We start from the raw sequence: 7,134 nt of genomic DNA on the forward strand, positions 1-7,134 counted from the left end.
ATTAAAATAAAATAATATTTTATGGAATATATAACAGTACAGGGTAATGGAAGACAGAACAAATTTGTAATACAAACTACCAAACAGACTAAAACAGTACATAAAGAAAAAAGAGAGATACTATAAATGGTACAAAACAGCACAATGGAGGCCGTAAAAGCATGATATGAGTGACTGATATTTGGTTATAAATTTAACGATCTGATGGCATCGAGGACAGTGCTCTCCTTAACCTGCTGGCTCTGGAAATAATAATCCGGTAATGTTTTTCAGAGGGTAACAGACTGCATAGTTTGTGGCTTGGGATGGTCTGGGATGATTCTGTGGGCCTCCTTTAAGCGTCTCCTGTGGTAAAATGTCCTGGAGGGTTGGTCGTTTATTGTCTATGAGAAACTATGCTGTTTACATCACCTGCTGCACAGCTTTACAGTGCAGGGTGGTGCAGCTTGGACGCCACACAGTGATGCAGCTGCTGCAGATACTCTGAGTGTAGCACATGCAGGAGGCAGTGAGGATCTACGGAGCCATGCTGAACTTGCATGTTAACATTACTCAATACTGCCAAAGGAACTTGAAGTGCTGACTCTCCCCTCTCTCATAAGCAATTACCCCTTCACCTACTTGTCTTGGCACCATTTTTAAGGGTCTCACCTCTACCTTGTATGCAGACTTGTCACTGTCAAACACTATGTTTATATTCATACACGAAACCAAGGTACTGGGAGACAGCAAGAAATAAAATAATGGGTTTACATGCATTCCATTTATCTAACTACTCTTAACTGTTTACATATGGCTGGTTAGACATTAAATTAGCCTCATATTCCTACCATAGTTTTTAACTTAGATTAAACATATTTATTGTCACACTAGTTACGTAAGTACAATTGACTGAAATAATTTGGGTCTGAAAATGGTAAATTAAGCAGGTCAACAAAAGACAGAAGAATAACTTACCACTGTAAAAACTAGACTATTCTTTATTTTTTTAAGTTTGTGTTCAGACTGCCTTAAATTTTTACATTGACTGAATTGAAAATCAAGTAATTTATTGATTCAAAACAAACTTTTTGTCAAATAAACTTGATATTCATTCAGGTGTATTTGAGAAACCGTTCAATAAGCTTTAAAAATTACGTTGACAGAGATGAACATTACAAACAAAGTTGATTTCCTTTTACATTTTCTCAGTTTGAAGAGTCAGAAAGAACTCGTCATGCTGCTCCTCATGGAGGTTTGGCACAAATACAATATGTGAAACTGCTCCCACTGAATTTATCAAAGTCTAAGTGTTTGCAGTGTTTTCTTTATTGTGAAAACAAACAACCATGACTTATCTTAACATGTATTAGAGACCCAGAGCAAGTTTTCTATATGTCTATAAAAAAAGAAGGGTCTTGAGCGTTTCAACTGTCAAACAGTGAGTGAGTCTGCTCACATTCATTCAACTCATCTGCTGAAGTCAAAAGACTTCATGTTAGAAGAATTCATGTTTATAAGTTCTGAAGTGTTCTGAAAATAAATGTTAGAGATTGTAAGTTTACTCAACTTGAACAAATAAAACTGGTAGATTTATGTTAAGTTAATGAGAAAAGATTAGTTGATTCCACTAAATTCATTTACATTTTTTAAAGTGTAGTATTAAGATAAAATATACAATGATAAAATGAATAATGTATTACTAAAATAAATATACAATAATTAAATAAAATATTGTATAAGAAGAAATATAAATATAACAACAGATAAAAGTAAATTTTAAAAAGTTGCATACAGTTGTTTGTAGAATATTGCACTGTGCCAGTGAACATCAGAAGTGCCAGAAAATACTTAGCCTAACGTTACCTAACTTTACTGAGCTCTAAATAACCTAACCGCCCCCCCCAAAAAAAACTAAGACTAACCTAGAAGAAACTAAACTAACTAAAATAACCTCAAACTAAATGAAAGTACATAAAACAACACCTAAACTAACCTAAAAGAAGCTAAACAAACAAAAAGAACCTAAAATTAACATAAAAAACCCAAAACTAACTAACTAAAAGAAGCTAAACTAAAAGAATCTAAAACTAACCTAAACAAAAATAAAACTAACCTTAAAAAATAACCTAAAAGAACCTAAACCTACAATCAAAAAAAAAATCCTAAAATTAATCTAAAAGAGCCTATCTATCCAAAGGAATGTAAAACTACCCTTAAAAAAGTATAGAGTACTCAGAGCATGTCACTCACCTTGTACAGCGCGATCTTATACCCAAGACATATTTTTGTTGGAAGCCAGAAACAATCAAATTTCTTTCATCTTCATGAAAACTGTCTGTGGCGTCACTCTCAAACTGATGAAAGTGTGGCTGTGCTGTGCCACACAGTTACAGTATGTGTGATGATCAGGGAGAACTGGCATGGGCTGGAGTGCTGAGAATGAGAGGACAACGTGCCAGTCCTCATCACCAGAGGTCTTCCTGTCAGCAGGTCCAGGAGTCAGTTGCACATGGTGGTGGTCAAACATGGTCCCCGAGGGTTGATATTACATGCTGTATTGTTATTAACAGAATTCTCACGTGTATGCTTTTCATATCCGAATGCGACGGGGCAAATGTGAGGTTAAGGCAGTGTCATCCTCAGTTGATCTATTTGGTCTATGCAGACTGCAGATTGCCTGGGGGAAGTGAGTCTATGTGGGTTTTGACTGGCAGCCCGAGGCATCTCGTGATGACAAGCGTAAGTGGAACAGGGTGGTAGTCCCTCAGGCAGGATATCCTGGGTTTCATAGGCACAATGTGATTGCATGCTGTATTGCATTCAAACATTACAAACTGGAGCAGGCAGAGATTGAGTGTATCCCACTTAGACACCTGCCAGCTGATCAGCAGCACATGCTCTCAGAAGCTGTCCAGAGACGCTGTCGAGTGCTTAAAGTATGCACCTGGGGAATCTGCTCGCATTCACTCTGTACATGGTGAGTGCTCGTACACGTACTATGTTGTTCTTAATGTAATTCTCAAAACATGTGTAGGCTTTGACCACACACTGTGGCTCTGTGATTGTCAGATTGTCTGTCCCTACGTGATCGAGCAGGGGTGTCAAACTTTAGTACGTGGGCCACATACAGCCCAGTTTGATCTCAAGTGGGCTGAACCAGGGAAACCATTGCATAATCACCTATAAGTAACAACACCTACATTTTTTCCTTTTTTTAATGTTAAGAAGTACAAATGCATTCTGAACACATTTGCTATTAATGAGACGTCCATTGAAAAAACAGATGATGAACAGCATGAGATGTCCTAAGAAAATAAACAGTTTTAAAACAATGTCTCAGTGTTTCCACATTCAATTATCACTGTCATCACAGTATACAGATCACAGTGGATCTACAAACGCGCAAAACATTTAACTTCTTAGGAACTGTCAGAAAATGTGTCAAGCTTTAGATTTTTTTTTTATTTTCTATACATTTACACTCCTGTGTAGTAATGCTGGAATTCCATTAAGGAAGAAGGTTATGTTATCCCTTACAAACCATTTAGAAAATCAAATGTTTTGGCAGTGCCTTAGCAAAAGGGTTCCACCAGTGTTGTTTTAAGATAGATGCCTGATACAGATTAGATTGTACTGAAGCTTCTGATTGATGAAATTTTGCATCAATATCTCTGCAATTTTTTACACTTACAAAGTCCTGGTTCTGGCCCACAGGCGACACATTTGACACCCCTGGGACAGAGGATTGGCAAAGTCAAGAAAGATTTTTAGACACATGATATTTGATTGTGTTTTATATATTTACTGGAGATGAAATAGTTTCATATCTTATCTGATGTTCCTGTTCTGAATGAAGCTGTGTGTGTTTGTGTGCTTTTCTCTGACTTTAAAAACCTAAACAATGCCTTATAAAATCTGATTATAATTTGCGCAACATTATGGTTTTGACAGACAATCTTAACATAAATATAGAGGTTTTATTTATTCACCCAATTTAATTAAACTTAATATTTCTAGTATTTATTTCCAGAGCACTTCAGAACATATAAACGTTCCTCTAACTTTAAGTCTTTTGACTTGAAGTGATGAGTTGATTCAATGTGCTGTTCCCAAGTTTTTAAAGAAACACAACTTGTTAGAGAATTAAAACTGCACTCAGATCCATCTTTTTCTCTGACTTCTCAAACAGAGAAAATGGAAAGGGAAATCAAATTTGATTGTACTGTTCATCAGTGTGACTGAAGTCATTGGTTCAACTTAACATCTTAAACTTTTCTCAAGTACAATGGGAATTAATAAAAAAGAAAAGTATTTAGCTAGAAAAGTTGATTTGTTTTAAATATAACAAACTTACCTCAACTTAAACATTTTAAGGCAGCCTGCAACTTTTTAAAGTTAAAACAAATTGTTTATTTGAACAGCGTATATTTCTGTTTAATATTTTAGTTTGTCCAATTGTGGCGAGAATAATATCATAATGCACCATAATGGATCAATATTCCACTTTTCAAAAAATGCATCTCCCCTAAATATGCAGCCACATGACTGTTTGGGTGTGTGTGTGTGTGTGCATGTGTGTGTGCATACACGCCCCACCCTGTCCCATCCCTTTGCATCTTAAAGTAAAACCTAAAGTAAAACCTGTCTGTCCTAAGGGCATGTGCCAGTAAGTGTTCTCTTAATATGCAAGGTATTCATGTCTCTGCACCAGTGCCACGAATGCTAATTCCCGTAGTTTTAGTGGGTCAAGTGTTTCTGATTTATGATTTCCACTCTCCTGCTTTCCAGAGAGCAAGCCAGCTCAGTGTGAAGGGCCGGAGCATCTGAGGACACAAAATGGCTGGGCCAGGATACATGTCTGACATGGGTGTTATGGAGCCAAATAAATCCCTGTTAGCTGAACGGCTTGATCCAGAGCTGGTGCCAGACTTGGAGACCGCCCAAGCCACAGGACAAGGATCAGCTCTCCATGAGTATGAACCTAACACCCGCACATTTTACTACTAGTTACTGCAACATGAATCAACAGCTAACAAGCTTACCGTATGACACATATCTAAGGTGCTGCAGGGCTCAGGATGTGCTGATTCTGAGGTTAATACTAAAAGTCTGCAGCTGACATTGAACTTTGCACATGCATGCCTGGATTTTATGATGTGGTCCTAATTGTTGAGTGATCTGTACTCTTTAACCACACAGTGGGTACAAAATGTAGAACTGTGTAATGTGGAGCGGACTGGAATATTTAGAGAATGTTTGTTGTGAAAATTCTTGTCATGGAGGCGAGGCAGTGAGTGCTGGCAGGGGATTTAGAGAGCCGACAAGCAGTGTGTGCGACATACTGTAGCCTCTGTAGCGCTGTGCTGACTGTTAGATCAATGCAGGGTATAAATGGAGGGCTAGTGAGAGTGCAGAATACCTGAGACACATCTGATAAACTGAGAAGCTTGTTCATACATTTTGTAAACTGTAAGAATGGGGGTGGGTGGAATAAACCATGGCTTCAGTTTACATCTTTTTGTGTATTGCCATAATCTGTTTTTGACATTGACTCATTGTCTGTTTTGTCTGTACTTGGGTGCATGCTGTTTCCAGTTTTCTTTTTTTCTCAAATGCAAAGGACCATTGTGTAGGATTTAGTGCTTATTTTGCATCTTACAGGTTGCAAAGATGTTGTCTCACTCTCCTCTGCCAAGTGTGTAAGGACAGGAGTCTGCAACACATGGCTTCAGAGCCGCAAGTACTCCTTTGCCCCTCTCCAATGGCTCTCTGTGGCTTTGATAAAGAATTATTAAAAGGTTATTTTAATTTTAATTTAGCATTTTGTAAGCCTCAAATAACTCTCCAGTGTTCTCCAATTGTAAAAATGTGCATCCTATACACCACATAAAAAGAAGTTTTAATATTTTGTCTACGAATCTGCGCCTTTTCATCTAAATTTTGCTGGTGCCTAGTCTTTAGTCTCCGTACAGATGCCAAATCCAAGAAAGGAAAAGTTTCTGTGGAAAACAGACAATTCAGTAGTTGTGGCCCCAGACATTTTAAAAAAAAATAGCCAAAAACAGCTCTTTTGATAGTAAAGATTGCAGACCATTGTGTAGGAAAACCGTGGCATTGAAACTCACAAAGAACATGAAGGACCATGTCTAGAGTCAGTGTTTGGTTTGTGTAATCTGGGCTACTGTAGAAACTAAAGCCCAGCCGATACTGGATGTTTGGGGCTGATTGGTAGGAACAGTTGGATTTATAAAGCATATGGTCTAAAAATAAACTTTATTGACCAAAATGACATCAGGGCACTGACACAAAAAACATCTAATTATTATAAATAATAATTGTTGTCAAAATTTCTGAAATAAAACATTTTTCAGAGTTTTAAAGCAATATTCATTCTAATCTGCAGGTGGATTTCAAAGCTTGTCCACTAACAGAATCCTGTTGTAAAGTTTTGCATCTCTGTTACATGCAGTCGCATACATCACAGTAGATACACAGATGTTTAGCAAAGTAGCAGCTTTCCTTGAGATGTCTGACCAGAGACAGACCATCCATTGTTATGCACATCATATGATACCTTCTTTTAGAATAATGACCTCCAAGTAAGCACTGAGGTTCACCAGAGTAGAAGTCACATTTGCCTGCCACTGAACACCTTCACACAAAGTTTCAACCTGTGTGCTCAGCTAAAGGACAGTCAGTACCCACAATAAGAGTAACAAGGCAGTTGACAGAATTAGAGAAATTATGAAGGTATAAAAATCTATTACACTATATATTACAGATGTCAAATTCTCCAAAACCACGATTCAATTCTAGTAGATTCTTGTCAGCACTGATGGCGATGTCACTGTATATTGAGTGTTGATTTGTAAAGATCAACAGAAGTTCAACAGAACATTGGTTCTATGGCTTGACATGTATATATACACAACACAAACAGATTAGATAGGAGATGAGTTAAGAGATGAGTTGAATTAAGAAAAGGATCAAATATATGTGCAACGCTGCCTACAAAACTAAAAAAAAAAACAGAAACATCTGCAACATCTGCATTATGGTCTGTCAAAAAAGGTTTCATATTGGTACATATCTGCCAATATTGATCCATATTCTATCAATAGACGCCCCCTAAATCTTACCTCTAGAGACCAA

The sequence above is a fragment of the Lutjanus erythropterus genome, chromosome 2 (genome assembly GCF_056507025.1).
Source record: "Lutjanus erythropterus isolate fLutEry1 chromosome 2, fLutEry1.hap2, whole genome shotgun sequence".
Classification (NCBI taxonomy): Eukaryota; Metazoa; Chordata; class Actinopteri; order Lutjaniformes; family Lutjanidae; genus Lutjanus; species Lutjanus erythropterus.